Source organism: Oncorhynchus clarkii, chromosome 4 (genome assembly GCF_045791955.1).
Source record: "Oncorhynchus clarkii lewisi isolate Uvic-CL-2024 chromosome 4, UVic_Ocla_1.0, whole genome shotgun sequence".
Lineage (NCBI taxonomy): Eukaryota > Metazoa > Chordata > Actinopteri > Salmoniformes > Salmonidae > Oncorhynchus > Oncorhynchus clarkii.
Genome location: NC_092150.1, coordinates 43771279 through 43791786, shown reverse-complemented (window position 1 = coordinate 43791786; position 20508 = coordinate 43771279). Strand labels below are relative to the sequence as shown.

At 43.4% G+C, this 20508-nt stretch overlaps 1 pseudogene; it reads right to left on the bottom strand.

The window, feature by feature from the left end:
• The window catches only part of LOC139407510 (discs large homolog 1-like protein), a 185104-nt pseudogene that overhangs the window by 18982 nt on the left and 145614 nt on the right, over positions 1 to 20508 (bottom strand).

Here is a 20508-nt window from a genome sequence, read left to right as displayed (position 1 = left end):
AATAATAAATCTAACCATGGAACTTTCAAAGTGGCCTTCCCGCCCCAGACAGGCTCGACGCAGAAATCATTGAAGAGTTAACTGCAAGCTACAAACACTGCTTTTTTTGGCTGACATTCTGTCACTTAAACGGGTTAAATCTCCAGTTACAAGGAAGAGTGAAAACAGTCGTGTACATGGTGGAAAAATTGGAGGCCATTACAAGGAAGCCTGAGTTGTTAGATTTGGACTTGCCATCTGGAAGGCTACTGCACTTCAGCAAACTGAAGAAATGACAGGCAGAGAGACCAGGCCGCAGCATTGTCACAGAGCTGATGGAAGATTTCATCAAGCAGCTGAGGCACAACTTCTCCACCAGATCTGAAGACTACGACATGCCCAAGGATATCATTGCGTTTGTAGGTGAACCTCTCACAGTCCACCCAGGTGGAGAATTCTCCTCCCTTGCTAAGAAAATGATACCCTCGCTGGATGAGACTGCAATTCAATCTCAGCTGATTGAATTCCAGACATCGAGCCAAATCAAGGATGAGCTCAGGAGTGCCGAATCCTTGTGTGCGTTTTGGGTGTAATTCTCAGAGGACTACAGCACAATAAAGGAACTTGCATTATACAGTATGTGCTAACAATGTTAGGATCGACTTACACCTGCAAGTACTCATTTTCCTCTATAAACGCAATAGACTCACGACAGGAACCGGCTTTCAATCGAGGACAGCCTGCGCATCAAAATCACACCCATCTCATGCGACATCCACAAGATCGTGTCCGCGGAGAAAATCAACTTTTCCCATTGAGTAAGTCACTTAGTGGCCTATATGACTGTATTTAGTAAATACTAACATTGTGAGTGCTTATCTATGGATATTTAGGTCTCAAGCTGTTCTGTTCTGTCGTTAAAGAAGCAGGCGATCCCGATACAGACAGCACCTTTTTTTTCTTTAAATGATTGTTTTATGTAGGATGCTACATTTTTGGCCAGTTGCAACTGTAAGTAGGCCTAATAAAAAAAATCTGACTTCTATTAGGCCATATCTTTTTGTTATTGTGAAATATGTTGTAAAGCCTCAGCTTACCTCAGCCAGTTAAGTTATTTTATATAGGCCTAGGATCAGAAGAAATAGACTCCAATTAAGCCCTCTTGTTGTTTTGTAAAGTCAAATTAAAATGAAGATTATTGTTAAAATGAATTACTCGACTGCTGTAGGTTTTCTCCATCTGTTGCTGTGGAAGACTTGCATAACAAGTTAGCTATATTTTCAGCACCAGGCGCTGTTCCCCTCCTATTGATTGCAATGCAGTTACAGCTTTACATTTCAGCACCACAAAATGGTCCGCTGCCTGCTTTATTAGTTGACTGTCTCCTGCATTCTCTCTCCTCATGAAGTTATTTAGGTAGGGTAACATCCTCCTTGAGACATTGCATTTGTGAGTTTTTGCATCTCGGGTCCTTGATTTTTTTGTTTAATGAAACAAATATTATTCCTAATTCATTTGAGGGGCTTGGGGAGGGGGGGGGGGGGGTGGGTAATATTGTTGGGGAACCCTGCACTACAACAAAAGCATGTCTAGACCTTCCAGAAGAACGGTGCCACACACTAAGCTATGGTCCCTGCCTTATTCTGAGTACCAGTCTCTTTAGCTAATATTCTACTCCTTGCCACTCCTTGTCATTGCCAGAGAGACTGGACTTTCGGCAATCTCAACGTTCAATATGCTAGGCAAGTTGTTGTATTTTTAGGCTAAGACATTTTGAGACTTAGACGTTTTATGGTTGGAATTGCAGTATATATTTAGTTTGAGAATTTAGACACGAGCTCGCAACTTTTGAAAGACTGGTTTCATCTGGACAAACATAAAACACCTCTTCTATGGAGGAAAAAAAGTGATAGTCCAATATTTGCATAATCGTTGTGATAGCTGTGAGGGTGATCGAATCAGGGTAAAATCCTCTGTTCTCTTTGCTCATTAATGATATAATGTTCATATTTGAATATGACATGGAGTACAAATTAGCTAAAGTGACTGGTACCCAGGCTAGGTCCCACCTATTCCAAGTAAAAATGTAATTGGTCACTCCAATTCTACTTTAATACAGTTGAATGGCAGAGGCCTCCTGTCTACCTTCTGAAGGCCTAGCCAATGGTTGACTGAGCTAACTACATTTTTTTTTAGACCCAGAGACCGCCAAAGAAAAATCATGATTGGATATTTTTTCTCTTCAGTACAAAAACTGAAGAAATAAAAACAGAAGATCATTCAAATTATTGAAAAGATGAAATACAATTTCATTTGAATTTCTATTGAACTTCAATTTAAAATACATGTATATATACAGTACCAGTCAAACGTTTAGACACACCTACTCATTCCAGGGTTTTCTTTATTTTTTGCTATTTTCTACATAGCAGAATAATAGCAAAGACATCCAAACTATGAAATAACACATATGGAATCATGTAGTAACCAAAAAAGTGCTAAACAAATCAAAATATATGTTATATTTGAGATTCTTCAAAGTAGTCAAAGTAGTCACCAATTGCCTTGACAGCTTTGCACACTCTTGGCATTTTCTCAACCAGCTTTACCAACAGTCTTGAAGGAGTTCCCACATAAAGCCACAACACTTTTTTTTCAATAACAAATATGGTCAATAATATCAAAGGCTGCACTGAAATGTAACTAAATTAAATGTAACTAAATTAAATTTAACAATACAGCTTCCACAATCTTGTCAATTTCTTTCAGCCAATCACGTAATTCAATCATGTCAGTGCAGTACATGTTGAGTGTCCTTCCCTATAAGCATGATGAAAGTCAGTTCTTAAATTATTCACAAAGAAATAGCATTGTATCTTGTCAAACACAATAACTTCCATAAGTTTGCTAAGAACTGGCAGCAAACTAATTAGTCGGCTGTTAAAGTTAGCAAAAATTTGATTGTTTTACAGGTCCAAAAAGCCCTGGTCAGAGAGTCTGTAGCTACTATTTTTGTCTACGAGAGATGGAAGAAGTATGATAAATATGGATGGAAAAAGATACAGATCACAATGACTGAGCACTGAGCAGGTGTGCATGGAATATGTGATCCATATCTGAATAGATGCAATAATAAACATATGCAGCACACTATAGACAGCTCAGGAGAGATTTTCCAACCGCATAACCTTTACATTGTGTGTGTGTGTGTTCTGACTAAGCAACCGTGGCTTTCCTGAGACAAATCAGCCCACAGAGATCCAGGATGTTGAGTAGGGCACGAACGTGTGTGTGTGTCTGTGTGTGTGTGTGTGTGTGTCTGCCTGCTTAGGAACTGGAGCTGAAGTAACAGCCATCCCCTAGTGTCCAGGCTGCATCATCCCCATGCCTTTCCTTCATCAATAAAACAGGGCTGTACTCCAGCACTGAGAAATGGGAATACTAGGATACTAAAAGAGGAAAAACATTAGATAGTGTCTACTACAGGTACACATAGTCTAGGTACTGTAGGAAAAACAGAAGCGATCACACTTACTGTACAGTGTCTTTCTAGTGTAATAATCCTATAGTAACAGCCGTAATTAAATGGTATAATATTTGTATTTATTAAAGATATGCATGGCAGGTTAAAAACAAATGAAATATTTGAGCACTGAGAACAACGAGCAGCAATAACCAGTAATGTGCCTGCCAATGTTACATAATTTTAATGTACTTCTTAGGGCTAGACGACAACTTCCGGTGAAATTGGAGGGTGCGCAATTCAAATAAATAAACATAAAAATTATGGATATTAAACATTTATTTACATAAAAGTGTCTTATATCGGTTTAAAGCTTAAATTCTTCTTCATCTAACTGCATTGTCTGATTTATAATAGGCTTTACAGCGAAAGCATGCCATGCGATTGTTTCAGGACAACATTTTTCCACCGGCACAGGCTTCATAAAATCACAAATAGAGATTTAAATATTCACTTTTTGAAAATCTCTCTGATTTGCAATCCAAAGGGTCCCAGCTAAAATATGTCGTGCCGTTATGTTAGATAACATCCTACTTTATATCCCAAAAAGTCATTTTAGTTGATGCCATCGATTTGAGTAATTCACTCATTCAACATACAGAGAAAGGAATCCAAAAAGCTACCGCTAAACTTTGTTAAAGCAAGTCAAAATGTTTCTATCTAATCCTCAGGTACCCAAAAATGTAATTAAACTATAATATTTCATACGGAAAGAAGTATGTTCAATAGGAAAACAATATTAGCAGATGCGCATCCTCTTCGTTGTGCGCGCACAGACGGATTTCCAAGTCTGTATCCCAGTACTAAAACTCAAAATTCTTCCTCGTTTGGGAAGAAACAAGCCTGAAATGTTGAACAAAGATGGTTGACATCTAGTGGAAGCCATAGGAATTGCATCCTGAGAGCTAGAATGCCCCTATACTTTCCATTGTAAGAGCATGGGCTCTCTCTCTCTCTCAAAAAAATCTGGTTTTCTCCTAACATATTTATTGTGTTATAGTCTCATACATTATTTTAACATTTCTACAAACTTTCTACAAATAAGTGTTTTCCATCCAATGGTACCAATTATATGCATATCCTGGCTTCTGGGCCTGAGTAACAGGCAGTTTACTTTGGGCAAGTCAGTCAGACAGGAAGTGGAGAAAAATAGACCCTAGCCTGAAGAAGTTTTAGTCTGATAATAAGAATTTCTCAAGTTTGTCACACCTTTGTACTGAGCACAAACACTTGCACTCTGTGTGAAATAAATGTCTTGAGACAGGTAAAGTTGTAGTCGGAAGTTTACATACACCTTAGCCAAATACATTTAAACTCAGCTTTTCACAATTCCTGACATCTAATCCTAGTAAGAATTCCCTGTCTTAGGTCAGTTAGGATCACCACTTTATTTTAAGAATGTGAAATGTCTGAATAATAGTAGAGAGAATGATTCCCCTCTGCTGTAATGAGATGGAAGGCAGCACAAATTAGAGAGGATGCTAAAAGCTACAATACACCAGATCCACAGGGCTGCCTAACGGCAAATTGGCCAAAATTATCCTGCTGTCATTTTTTGCTAATCCTGGCCTTTGTAGAGCCCTGTGGGAACCACAGCCCCTTGAGTATAATTTAGGGCTGCCCCCTAGGGGATACTATAGTGTACCACAGCCCCTGAGCTATAGTTCTAGCTAAACGGATCACTGATTGAGCTATTCTAATGTGGAGCGGGAGGTGTTGTTAATAAAACCCACAATAACTTAGAACTCAGGGTAGATGTTTGAGCAGTGGAATGCCAGCCATTCTCTGCATGTCATCTGTTGTCCGTCTGTTTTATGACTTCCTGCATGCAGTTCTAGACGGCTGTAAAGGAGATAATTCTGCAAAGCTTGGATTTCCATAATGCAATAGATATTCTGTTTCTGGAAGTATGTGTCAATGCAAAAGTAAGGAGGAGGGTTTTAGGGACTGGTTCCGGTTTCAATCTCCTAAAGATCCACCAGCAGAGAGACTAATCCTGTTCGGGAAACTGGGAATCAAAACCACTGGGACTACATCCTTCTCCGCGTATTCCTCTATATATCCTTCTCCGGCATACTGTGAGCGAGGCCTTTTATGGAGTGCATGCGTACCAAAACCATCGCATTGAGTGAAACCGACACCACTGAAAAGCCATGTCACAATCGGCTTTATAAGCAGACCTTCAAATCAAGTGCTGCCAGCTCTGAACCCAAAGGGCAGCCCAACACTCACACACACTGAACACTCAACACACTGCCCACTCTCTCTTGGGCCTTTGGGTTCCCTTCCAATGCCCTGCTCCAGCAAGCACAAGACATTTCCTCTTTGTAAAGGTTATAGCGGCCTAACACAGCCCTGATGTCATGGCCAGTCTCTTCATCTGTCCTCTCCACAGTTCTTCTCAGCCTGCTGCCTACTGCCCAGGGGCCTCACTAAGCCCCAATATGTCACACCCAGTCTGCTGATCTCCTGTCTGGTACCACTGCTCTGTTTTCTAACAAACCTCGGCCAAACCAAGATTCTCGACAATACACAGTCAACATTCTGATTCATAGATGTGCATTCGCTTTGGCAAATAAGAATAATGATTACTGTATCTGGTGAATTTAACTGTATATAATCAAATCAAATGCATTTCCAGAGTGTATGTTTGTACTGCAGGTATAACGACTGCTGTCACATCAGAGTTTATCTAGTCTGGAGCCAGTTTGTTTTAACCAGTATATACTATAGTCCCAGGACGCTTCATTGTCCCTGACCTCTAACCCCTAAACTCTCCTCCAGTAGAGCAGGTCATGTGGGTCTGATTGACAGGAGCTCCTCAGATTGGGAGAAAACTGTGAAGTCTTCACTACAGTAAGGTCTGGGTCAATGAGTCAACCTCCAGCCCTCTCAGGGCCAATAATAAGACTGCACATGTGCTCCAGAGAGGTCAAGAGTGCGGGAGGAGTGCATCAGTGTGCTCTGGCTAGCACCCAGGGGAGGATGAAACTGTTCAAGTGTGCACTGTTGAACACACAAGAGATAACTTAAGACTGCATCAGAGCCCACTGGCAAAGACAGGGTAGGGTACAAAATGTGGTATGCTGTGTACATACTGTTGAAGAAATTCAGTGTGGCTTCTTGCAGTAAACAATTTTGTGCGTTATATACTGTATAACACCGGAAATACACAATGTTACAACAGATTGGATCTGCTTACTCCACAATGATATTTTAACTCCATGTCCAAAATTACTACTCATATAAAATTAGTGTTTGGAGACACACGGCTTTGCCTGAGTCTGTGTGATAAAGGTCTTGTGACAGCTGATTTAATGTCTTATTGTGACACGAGGTTAAATATCTGGGTGTCATTCTCTATCTCTGGTCCTTATACACCACTGTTCTCCCTGTGGACCAGGGTAGGGCATGTAACAGTGACATTATACCTTCTCCTGGGCCTGCTGTGTACAGGAGGCAGGCTGGGCAGATGCAGATAAGGCCTGAATGGCCCAGTCAAACTAGCCCTGATACACCTAGTCTGTATTATCATGCTATCTGCATAATAATGGAGGAAGGCCAGCCATATCGGGGCTCCAGTCAACTTAAAAGGACAATGGGTTCTCTGCCATTAATCAACAGTGCAGCAGATCAGATAATTTCAGATGGTGGTGAAAAGGCCTGAGTGTGTGCGTGTGTATTGTTGTCCATGTGCCTGCGTCAACACAGACAGAGATGCAGAGAAGACTCAATCAATCTCAGGGTCAGTGCTCCTGTGCTCCATCCATATGGGTTGAATATTGACTATGTAATTTTGTGGACAATAAATGTTTCCTTTTTCTATCCTCCTCGGACTGAAAGCCACAGTGGTGGTAAAGTGCATTGATAGCATCATGCAGGTACATGAGGTGGTCGAAGTACCCAAAGAGTATAGACGACAGCCTCCAGACAATTTGATATATTATATATAGCACGTATAATCTAAAGTTGCTCATCTCTGTAACTTCATCTTTGCTGATCTGATGAGACAGATGGAAGCAGTATGGTGCAGGTCTATGAGGGGTCTGCTTTTTCACCTGTCAAGTTCCTTCATATCAAAACAAATGCTATTTGTCACATGCTTCGTAAACAACAGGTGTAGTCTAACAGTGAAATGCTTACTTTACGGGCCCTTCCCAACAATGCAGAGAGAAAAACAGAAAAATAATAGAAACAATTATAACAAGAGAAATAAATACACAATGACTAACGATAACTTAGCTTTATACATGGGCAGAGGTGTGGTGCTGTAGTGCTGATCCACAGATGATGCAATCTCAATCGCACTCCACACTGCCCTTTTCCACCTGGACAAAAGGAATACCTATGTGAGAATGCTGTTCATTGACTACAGCTCAGCGTTCAACACCATAGTGCCCACGAAGCTCATCACTAAGCTAAGGACCCTGCGACTAAACACCTCCCTCTGCAACTGAATCCTGGAGTCCTGACGGGCCACCCCCAGGTAGTAAGGGTAGGCAACAACACGTCTGGCACGCTGATCCTCAACACTGGGGACCCTCGGGTGTATACTTAGTCCCCTCCTGTACTCCCTGTTCACCTACGACTGTGTGGCCAAACACGACTCTAACACCATTAAGTTTGCTGTCGACACAACAGTGGTAGGCTGTAGTGGAGCGGGTCGAGAGTTTCAAGTTCCTTGGTGTCCACATCACCAACATCAACTAAAACATTGCACTGCACCATAAACAACATGAAGGTACCAGTACCAAGTCGATGTGTAGGGGTACAATGTCATTTAGGTAGATACAGTATGTACATACAGGTAGGGGTAAAGTGACTAGGCAACAGGATAGATAACAAACATAAGCAGCAGCGTATGTGATGACTCAAGCGTGCAAAAAGGGGCAATGCAGATAGTCCGGCAGCTATTTAGTTATTAGCCATTTAGCAGTCTTTTGGCTTGGGGGTAAAAGCTGTTCAGGGTCCTGTTGGTTCCAGGCTTGGTGCATCGGTATTGTTTGCTGTGCGGTAGCAGAAAGAACAGTCCATGATTTGGGTGACGGGAGTCTTTGATAATCCTTTGGGACTTCCTATGACACCGCCTGGTACATAGATCCTAGATGGCAGGGAGCTAGGCCCCAGTGATTTACTGGGCCATTCACACTACACTCTGTAGCGCCTTGCGGTCGGATGCCAAGCAGTTGCCATATTAAGAGGTGATGCAGCCAGTCAAGATGCTCTCAATGGTGCAGCTGTATAACTTTTTGAAGATCTGAGGGCCCATGCAAAATCTTTTCAGCCTCATGAGGGGGAAGAAGCATTGTCCTGCCTTCTTCACGACTGTGTGTGTGTGTGGACCATGTTAATTCCTTAGTGATGCAGACAACAAGGAACTTGAACCTCTCGACCCGCTCCACTACTGCCCTGTCAATGTGGATGGAGGCGTGCTCTGCCCTCAATTTCCTGTAGTCCATGATCAGGTCCTTTGTCTTACTGACGTTGATGGAGAGGTTGTTGTCTTGGCACGTTACTTACCTCCTCCTTATAGGCTGTCTCATCTATGTCGGTGATCAGGCCTACCACTGTCGTGTCATCAGCAAACTTAATGATGGTTTTGGAGTTGTGCGCAGTCATGGGTGAACAGAGAATACAGGAGGGGACTAAGCACGCAGCCCTGACGAGCCCCTGTGTTGTGTCAGCATGGCGGATATGTTGTTGCCTACCACCTGGGGGCGGCTTGTCTGGAAGTCCAGGATCCAGTTGCAGAGGGAGGTGTTTAGTCCCAGGGTCCTACTTAGTGATGAACTTGGAGGGCACTATGTCTTCTGTGGATCTGTTGGGGTGGTATGCAAATTGGAGTGGGTCCAGTGTGGTGGGATGATGGTGTTGAGTCATGACCAGCCTTTCAAAGCATTTCATGACTACAGATGTAAGTGCTACAGGGTGATAGTCATTTAGACAGGTTACCTTGGCGTTCTTGGGCACAGGGACTATGGCAGTCTGCTTGAAACACATTACAGACTGGATCAGGGAGAGGTTAAAATGTCAGTGAAGACATTTGCTAGCTGGTCAGCGCATGCTCTGGGTACGTGTCTGGTAATTCCTCTGGCACCGCAGCCTTGTGAATGTTAACCTGTTTTAAGGTCTTACTCACATCGCCTACGGAGAATGAGATCACACAGTCATATGGAACAGCTGGTGCTCTCTTGCATGGTTCAGTGTTGCTTGCCTTGAAGCGAGCATAGAAGTAATTTAGCTTGTCTGGTAGGCTCGGGCAGTTCACGGTTGAGTTTCCCTTTGTAATCTGTGATAGTTTGCAAACCTTGCCACATGCGATGAGTGTCAGAGCCGGCGCAGTAGGATTCGATTTTAGTCCTGTATTGCCGCTTTGCCTGTTTTATGGCTGGCGGAGGTCGTAGAGGGATTTTTAAAGTGTCCAGAATAGTGTCCTGGTCCTTGAAAGCAGCAGCTCAAGCCTTTAGCTCAGTGAGGATATTGCCTTCTAATTAGGCTTGGGCAGCACACAAGGTGGCACCAAAAATGCAAGAAATCCCCCTTAGGCCTCTATAACCAGAATGCTAACATAATTAGCACAACCTAATAGGGTTATCCCATAGTCACTATTAGCTAAATGCTAATGAGCGAAAACAAACAAATTGCAAATACAGGCAAATTCAGCTCATAAAGTTATCCAAGCATAGCTAGTAGCTACCGAATGTCATTTTCAGTGAGTGTGGACATTTCCCCAGCAAAAGTGAACGAGAGAAATTGTGCAAATGAACAAACTTGTGTTGGACCACTTCCTTACTTCGTTTTTGCTTGTAAGCAGGAATCAGGAGGATATAGTTATGGTCAGATTTTCCAAAGGGAGGGCAAGGGAGAGCCTTGCATGCGTTTCTGTGTGTGGAGTAAAGGTCATCTACAATTTTGTCGCCTCTAGTTGTGCAGGTAACATGCTGGTAAAATTTTTGTAAAACGGATTTCAGTTTCACTGCATTAAAATCACCAGCCACGAAAGTGCCGCTTCTGAGGGTGTCATTTTACAATTGGCCCTGTGCAGTCTTAGTACCACCATCGGTTTGAGGTGGTAAATAGACAGCTATGAAAAAAAATGGACAAAAACTCTTTGTAAATAGTATGATCCTTAACTTATCATGAGGTATTCTAACTTAGGCAAGCAAAAACTTGAGACTTACTTAACATTAGAAATCGCACACCAGCTGTTGTTAACAAAGAGACGCACCCCTCCCCCCTCAAGCTGCCGAAAAGCCAGTGAGATGTATATTATCGATGTCCTTGTTCAGCCGTTAAACAGAGAATATTACAGTTCTCTGGTCCTGCTGATAGGATAGTGTTGAACGGAACTCGTCCAGTTTGTTTTTTCACTAACAGAATGGAGGGTAGAGGCAGTTTATTTGCTCGCCAACGTAGTCTCGTCAGGATGCCGGCTCGTCTGCCTCTTTTGTGCCGTCGCTTCCTCTTTCGAATCCTAGGGATTAGGGCCTGGTCTGGAGTATGCAGAACGTCCAGAGCTGCGGACTCGTTGAAGGAGAACTTGTCATCCAAATTGAGGTTAGTGATCGAGGCTGTTCTGATTTCCAGAAGCTGCTTTCGGTCATAGGAAATGATAGCGGAGACATTTTGTACAAAAAAAGTTAAGATCAGCATTAAAAAAAACACGCAAAAAATAAGAATTGGTCAGGAGCCCGTAAAACCGCTGCTCTCCACTGCAGCGTCATCTTGTTGGATCAGTGCAGATGAAGAGAAGGACATTAACAGATGAAGTCATAGACGTGTTCATAACGGTTTATCAAGTAGTTGTACCTGACAAAGAAATTATAAAGGTTTTATAGAGTAGTAATTACCTGACGTAGAGCGTTCTTTTCTGGCTGGGCCGTAGAGAGCCAGAGCCTGAGCTGATTCTACTGTTCATCATCTGCTCCCGAAGTTCATGGATTTTGGCTTCAAACTGACTGTATTCTGTAAAACAGGGAAAAAGAGGAAATTAATAACATGAAAATTTGAAAACTGCCAATAGTCTGGAAAATAAGTGACGGAGAAAATCTGTTGTACGGAAAGAAGACTGATTCCACTCTGTTCTGCAGAGGAAAGTTACAATGAATGACCAATGGTATTTGGACACCTGCTCATCAAACATCTCATTCCAAAATCATGGGCATGAATATGGAGTTGGTCCCTCCTTTGCTGCTATAACAGCCTCCTCTCCTCTGGGAAGGCTTTCCACTAGATATTGGAACATTGCTGCGGGGACTTGCTTCCATTCAGCTACAAGAGCATTAGTGAGGTCGGACACTGATGTTGGGCGATTTGGCCTGACTCGCATTCGACGCTCCAATTCATCCCAAAGGTGTTTGGTGGGGTTGAGGTCATGGCTCTGTTCAGGCCAGTCAAGTTCTCCCATACAAATCTTGACAAACCATTTATACATGGACTTTGCCCGCTGAAACACGGAAGGGCCTTCCCCAAACTTTTGCCACAAAGCTGGTAACACAGAATCGTCTAGAATGTCATTGTATGGGGTAGCATTAAGATTTCCCTTCACTGGAACTAAGGAGCCTAGCCTGAGCCATGAAAAATAGTCACAGCCCATTAATCCTCCTCCACTAAACTTTACAGTTGGCACTATGCATTGGGGCAGGTAGCGTTCTCCTGGTATCCGCCAAAACCCAGATTCGTCCGTCGGATTGCCAGATGGTGAAGAGTCATTCGTCACTCCAGAAAACGTGTTTCCACTGCTCCAGAGTCCAATGGCGACGAACTTTACACTACTCACTCCAGTCGACGCTTGGCATTGCACATGGTTATCTTAGACTTTTGTGCGGCTTTTCGGCCATGGAAACCCATTTCATGAAGCTCCCGACGAACGGTTCTTGTGCTGCCGTAGCTTCCAGAGGTAGTTTGGAACCCGGTAGTCCGCAGACAGACGATTTTTACGCTCTATGCGCTTCAACACTCGGTTCTGTGAGCTTATGTGGCCTATCACCTCACGGCTCAGCCGTTGTTGCTCCTAGACGTTTCCACTTATAACAGCACTTACAGTTAACCAAGCAGTTCTAGCAGGGCAGAAATGTAATGAACTGACTGGTTAGAAAGGAGGTATCCTATGATGGTGCCATGTTGAAAGTCACTGAGCTCTTCAGTAAGGCCATTTTACTGCCAATGTTTGTCTAAGAAGATTGCATGGCTGTGAGATCAATTTTATACACCTGTCAGCAACGGGTGTGGCTGAAATAGTCGAATCCACTAATTTGAAAGGGGTGTTCACATACTTTTGTGTGTGTGTGTGTGTGTGTGTGTGTATATACAGTATATATATATATATATATATATATATATATGACTGTTTTGGGTATACAGCAGATCTTATTATTTTCTCGTAATGAATGCATTACGGCAGAGAGATGCAACTACTGTACTCTGAGTTAAAGGGAGAGAGAGAGACAGTGGGATGAAGAGAGTAATTACTTTTGTGCGTATAATGTTTACTGTTCATTTCTGATTTGTTAATTTCACATTAGTTGATCTATTCCACTTGCTTTGCCACTGTAAATATGAGAGAATGCAGAAGTGAGCGTCCTTGCGTCAACATGCCTGCTGTGCAGAGTAGAAATAAAGGGTTTTAGTTTAGTTGCTGTTCTGTGGCTGAGAGCGAGAGAGCGAGAGAGCGAGAGAGAGAGAGAGAGAGAGAGAGGCCACGGGTTATGTCTCTCTGGCTGCAACGTCTGACCAAATCTCTCTCTCTCTCTCTCATCTTTTCTGAGAAGATAAGAGGAATTCTGATAATAGGAGAGGACTACCAGGAGAGGAGAATAGGAGAGGACTACCAGTAGCTTTTACTCTGGTTAAAACCTGTCTAGGACGGGCGTTCCACCTCAACATTCCGCTGAAAAGGCAGCCGCGAAATATATTTTTAAAATATGTAACTTTCACACAATTAACAAGTCCAATACAGCAAATGAAAGATAAACATCTTGTTAATTTACCCCTGGTGTCCGATTTCAAAAATTATTTACAGCGAAAGCACAACATACAGCCATTTTCCCAGTAAAAGATATCAGTCACAAAAAGCAGAAATATAGATAAAATTAATCACTAGCCTTTGATGATCTTCATCAGATGACACTCATAGGACATCATGTTACACAATATATGTATGTTTTGTTCGATAATGTGCATATTTATATCCAAAAATCTCAGTTTACATTGGCGCGTTACGTGCAGTTATGTTTTGATTCCAAAACATCCAGTGAATTTCCCAGAAATACTCATAATTGTTAGGGATTTCTTCCGAAGAGGTGAGCGAAAAGGATCGGATGACCAATATACGGCGTGGTAAGTGTCCATGGTTCTTTTAATACGAAATAGTACACATGAACAACTGAATACAAAAAACAATAACCGTGTAAAACCTAAACAGCCTTATCTGGTGCAAACTAACACAGAGACAGGAACAATCACCCACGAAACACTCAAAGAATATGGCTGCCTAAATATGATTCCCAATCAGAGACAACGATAAACACCTGCCTCTAATTGAGAACCACTCCAGGCAACCATAGACTTTTCTAGACAACCCCACTAACCACAATCCCATAACCTATAAAACCACCCTAGACAAAACACACCACATAAATAACCCATGTCACACCCTGGCCTGACCAAAATAATAAAGAAAACACAAAATACTAAGACCAGGGCGTGACAATAATAAACATTTATAAAAGATGCAAGTGTTATTCACAGAATTAAAGATGGACTTATCCTCTATGCAACCGCTGTGCCAGATTTTTAAAAAAACTTTACGGAAAAAGCATAATCTGAGAACGACGCTCAGTACCTGCTTATAAACAATTAGACAATTCTGCTATCTTGGAGTCAACATTAGTTAGAAAAAACACTATAGATATTCACTTACCTTTGATGATCTTCATCAGAAGGCAGTCCCAGGAATCCCAGTTCGACCATAAATTACTGATTTGTTCCATAAAGCCCATCATTTACCCATTTGTTGTTAGCGTGTTCAGCCCAGTAATCCATCTTCATGGAGGAGCGACCATTTCCTCCATGACAAAAACTCAAAAAGTTCAGTTACAGGTCGTAGAAACAAGTCAAAACATGTCTGCATATATCATCAATAAGGGTCCACCTGGAGAACTTCATTGTCTGAATAAAAGCTTTGGAACGGGAGCTAACTCTCTCGGGAGCGTGCTTCATGAGACCGAGGCGCTCTGTTAGACCACTCACTAAAAGAGGTCTCATGAGCCCCTCCTTTACAGTATAATCTTAAAACTAGGATCTAAAGACGGTGACATCTAGTGGAAGCCCCGGGAAGTGCATGCAAATCCATAACTATCAGGGATTTGAATAGGCAGTGTTTTGAAATTCGACTTCCCACTTCCAGCACAGCTGGAGTTAGCCTGCAGTGATGACAACCTGTCACTTGACCAGCTCATCAGCATGTCGATTCGTTTGGACAACCTCATGTGGTCCCGATGAAGACCTGTGCGGAATCCGGAGCCCATGGCTACACCTGCTCCATGGCCAGAGCTGATGGAGGTGGGCTCTGCACGTTTGCCTGAGGCAGAGCATAGGAAAAGGAGGAATCTGGGCCTCTGCTCCTATTGTGGAGAAAGGGGTCATTTCTCCCTGACCTGCCCTCTATCCACTAATAGGCGAGGAGGTGACAGGCCAGGGAATTATCCTGCTCCAACCCAGGTAGGATGCAAGATCTCCCCTCCTTTTTCTGTCAACTCAACCAGTGTGTTTTCCCATTTAAATACCCTAGCCCCTCACTTCCGTTAGCTCTGATTCCGGAGTTGCTGGGAATCGTTTAGATAGTTCACTGCATTACGCATTCCTTTGGTTCCCCTACAGTCACCCATTCCGGTTCGAGTCCTGGATAATCATCCAATAGGGACAGAGCTCGTACATCACATCACTGTTCCTGTTTCTCTGCTGACCCATGACACTCATTTAGAATATATCACCTTTTGATTATAGACACCCCCACGCACCCTGTTGTTTTAGGTCTCCCCTGGTTGAGTTGGCATAACCCTGTTATTTCCTGGTCAGAGGGGAGACTGCTGGGTTGTCGAAGGAGTGTCAGGGGTGGTGTCTCGTGGTGTCTGTCAACACCACTATGGTGGAAAATCCGGACCACACCCTCAAGTGGAGTTACCGGAGAAATACCAGGATCTGCACTGGGTTTTCTCTAAGACCCAGGCTACAACGCCTGACTCCTCATCGCCCCTGGGTCTGTGCCATTGACCTGCGGTCTGACGCAGCCCTCCCAAGAGGACACGTCTATCCCCTTTCCTATGTGGAGACCGAGGCCATGGAGACTTACGCACAGGAGAGCCTTCCACAGGGTTTTATCTTCCCCTTTTTGTCACCAGCCTTCTCAAGCTTCTTTTTTGTTATTGATTGTTGAACTCTGAATAAAGCCACCGTTAAGTTCAGCTATCCTTCACCTCTCATCCCAACAGTTATCAAATAAATTCACGGGCGCAGTACTTCACGAAACTGGACTTGAGGAGCGCCTACAATCTGGTTCGCATTTGTGCAGGTGACAAATGGAAAAAGGCCTTTTCCAAACCACGGGCCATTACGGGTAACTTGTAATGCCTTTTGGCCTGTCTAATGCGCCATCAGTCTTCCAGGCCTTTAACGAAGTGTTTCGGGACATGCTGGGACGGGGCGTTGTGTTTTATATAGACAACATTTTGCTCTATTCTGCTGACTGTGCCCAGCATGTCTCCTTTGTCAGGTCTGTGCTGGGAAGACTGTTGGAGCATGATTTGTATGTCAAACAAGAGAAGTGTTTGTTTTTCCAGCGGTCCGTGTCCTTTTTGGGCTACCTCATATCCACGGAGGGAGTGGAGATGGAGGAGCAACGCTTCAGTGCAGTCAGGTCATGGCCCATCCCCAACTCTGTGAAAGCAGTCCAGCGATTCCTGGGGTTCGCCAAGGGCGGACACCCTGTCTCACCTCTAAGACGTCCTGTATCATCGCGCCAGTGGTGTGGGAAGTTGACCCCGACATCCTGCAAGCTCTGCATATGGAACCCGCACCGCACAGTGTCCGGAGAACCACGCCTACATGCCCATGGGTGTGCGGGACCGCCTCCTTACCTGGGCGCCTGTGTCGAGTCATCTTGGGATAGGCCGTACCATCGCTTGCCTGACAGAAGTACTGGGGACCAAACTTGGCGAGGGACATCCATCTCTTCCTGCTCTATCTTTGCCCAGTCTAAGACACCCATACACCTCCCTTATGGAAAGCTCCTTCCCCTGCCGGTTCCACAATGACCCTGGTCTCACAACTTGGTGGACTTTGTCACTGACCTTCCTCCCTCCAAGGGTAACACCACCGTTCTCGTAGTTGTGGACCAGTTTTTCAAAGCTTGTCGCCTCCTTCCTCTACCTGGGCTCCCGTCTGCCATGCAAACCGTGGAGGCTCTTTTTACGCACATCTTACGCACAGCTTCGCTGACCACGGATTTTCACCTTGTGTGCCCTGACTGGCCCGCACCGCGTCCCTGTGGTCGTCCCCGAGGTGTCCCGCTGGTGGTGCAGTGCGTCGGGGGGAAGGGGTACTGTCACGGATCCCCAAGGTATTGCTTCCTATTCCGTTAACCAGCTCCGGAGGTCTACATCATCGGCCTTCTAGGCATCACTGAACTGGATTCATTACCACCAACCCCAGACTGTCTTGTCTCATTACGCACGCTTCCCATTCCGCCTGATTAGTATGAATATATGTATGTGCCCTCTGTTCCCCATTCTCCTTGTCGGTTATTGTTATTGTTATCATGTCCGTTGGTCGTGTGAGTACCTGTGCTATTGTATCGGCTTCCATGCTACGTGTTATTGTGCACTCGTTTTACGGGTTTCGTCCCGTGTATTATTTAGAGGTTTACACGTTGCTCTTTTGTTTGGGTGTAGAACATTTTTTTAAACTATTACGTATTCCTGCGCCTGTCTCCAATCACTATACAATGTGACTACATGTGCACAGGCAGAGATTACATTTGGGACAACATATAGCCTAATAGAACAAAATAGGGCATAACCCTCAACCGTTGCAGTGACCAAACCCCACAAATATACCTAGGTAGGCAGATAGTACCTAGCTACAGCCAGAAATGTTTATAGTAAAGCCAGTTTATCAGTTTTAGAAATGTAAAAACTGTAAATTGTTGTATTGTTTGTCCTCACTGTTAGTAAACTTAGCAAGCTAGTTTTCTGAATTGCCAATAATTGTTATTCACAACTGTTAGGCATCATGCAAGATAGGACCCCAATCATTTTAGATAGCTACCTGAGTTAGCAAACATAAAAATTTATATATTTCCCCCCACAATATCGGTTTCAGTAGATAAACTAAAAGCTAGCCAGCTAGGTGGCTTGCATGAAAAATAACTCACCAAGCTACTGTATTTGCCTGCATCTTCATGCTGGCATTTGCTGTAGATGAGCTTCTATTTAAATCCAACGCTGATTTGAATCCTCTTCGCTTTACAGTGCCTAAGGAAAGTATTCAGACCCCTTGACTTTTACTACATTTTGTTCCATAACACCCTTATTCTAAAATGTATCAACAAAAAGACAAAACACACATTCCTCTGGTCAAAACTGAAAGAACTGACCAGACCACAATGGCTTCAAAAGATTCCTCTCATCAACACAAGTTCGGTATACAGTGCCTTAGAAAAGTATTCAGACCCCTTGACTTTTTCCACATTTTGTTACTTTACAGTCTTATTCTAAAATGTATTAAATTGTTTATTTTCCTCAGCAATCTACACACAATACCCCATAATGACAAGGCAAAAACAGTTTGTTTTACATTTTATAAATATATAAATATTAAAAACCGAAATTCTTTATTTACGTAAATATTAGGATCCTTTTCTATGAGACTAGAAATTGAGCTCAGGTGTGTCCTGTTTCCATTGATCATCCTTGAGAAGTTTCTACAATTTGATTGGAGTTAACCTCTGGTAAATGCAATTGACCTCATATGCTCACATCGTATATAAACTTGTTTATACTGTATTATTGACTGTATGTTTGTTTTACTCCATGTGTAACTCTGTGTCGTTGTATGTGTCGAACTGCTTTGCTTTATCTTGGCCAGGTCGCAATTGTAAATGAGAACTTGTTCTCAACTTGCCTACCTGGTTAAATAAAGGTGAAATAAATAAATACAAAATTTGGAAAGGCACACACTTGTCAAGGTCCCACAGTTGACAGTGCATGTCAGAGCAAAACCCAAGCCATGAGGTTGAAGGAATTGTCTGTAGAGCTCCGAGATAGGATTGGGTCGAGACACAGATCTGGGGAAGGGTACCAAAACATTTTTGCAGCACTGAAGGTCCCTAAGAACACAGTGGCCTCCATCATTCTTAAATGGAAGAAATTTGGAAACACCAAGGCTCTTCCAAGAGTTGGTCACCCAGCCAAACTGAGCAATCGGGGAAGAAGTGCTTGGTCAGGGAGGTGACCAAGAATCCGATGGTCACTCTGACAGAGTTCCAGAGTTCCTCTGTGGAGATGGGGGAAACTTCCAGAAGGAAAACTATCTCTGCAGCACTTCACCAATCGGGCCACTCCTCTGTAAAAGGCACATGACAGCCCGGTTGGAGTTTGCCAAAAGGCACTTCAAGACTCTCAGACCATGAGAAACAAGATTCTCTGGTCTGATGAAATTGAAATTGAACCCTTTGACCTGAATTCCAAGAGTCACGTCTGGAGGAAACTTTGCACCATCACTACAGCAAAGCATGGTGGTGGCAGCATCATGCTGTGGGGATGTTTTTCAGCTGCAAGGACTGGAAGACTAGTCATGATCCAGACAAAGATGAACGGAACAAAGTACAAAGAGATCCTTGATGAAAATCTACTCCAGAGCGCTCAGATCCTCAGACTGGGGTGAAGGTTCACCTTCCAAAAGGACAATGACCCCAAGCACAAATACAGGTGTGCCAAGCTTGTGTGCCAATACCCAAGAAGACTCAATGCTGTAAATGCTCTATCAAACAAGGACAACCACGTCTACACACAACAAAAATGTATAGTGTGTTCGGTATAACATAGAGGCTTTGCGAAATGCCACAAAACAGGAACATATCCATTTATTTTAACCCCCCCCCCCAAAAAAAACAAAAAAAACACGAAGTTGTCATAGGGTGCATCGCTCTGCCCAGTCCGGCCCTCTTTGTGGCCACATGTGTGAAACACATCTCACTGACCTAGAAATCCCACAGACGTAATTTCCAAGGTTACAAATCTATTACCGTGTCTTGTTTCCTAGCCGTCTTCAGTGCAGTAATATTTTAAACAACTGTCAAGAGAAACGCCCTGGATTATTACAGCAACAAACAATAAAACATAGGAGGCAGAAAAACACTTACTCTAAAAATCCTTCCTAGATTATATAAAAGGTTCATACACACACACACACACACACACACACACACACACACACACACACACACACACACACACACACACACACACACACACACACACACACACACACACACACACACACACACACACACACACAGGCAGGCAGTTGTATTAAAAGGTGAACCTAAGGCGAGCACAACCCCCCACCCCCCCCTTAAAACCCTATGGGGCAAATCCAGTTTGAAACAACAGTCACATAGAAACACCAGAAGAGGGAGAATTCTGCTGAATTCCTAACAAGTCTTAAAAATGCCTTTTTCGAAACAGAAAACTGCTGTGTTGCGTGCTAAAGCATGTGTGTTTGTCTCCTCTTTCATCTCAGACATAGCGGCAGGCAGCAGAAAGGAGCTGAGCAGAGCACTTTGCTGTCTGTGCGTAGCCGTGTACCGTATCGTACTACCCATCCCCAAGCCATTACTGTACACAGAATCTAATTAAGGCTGAGTAATCCAATCGTACTGGGGCTCCGCGCACGCACACACACACACACACACACACACACACACACACACACACACACACACACAC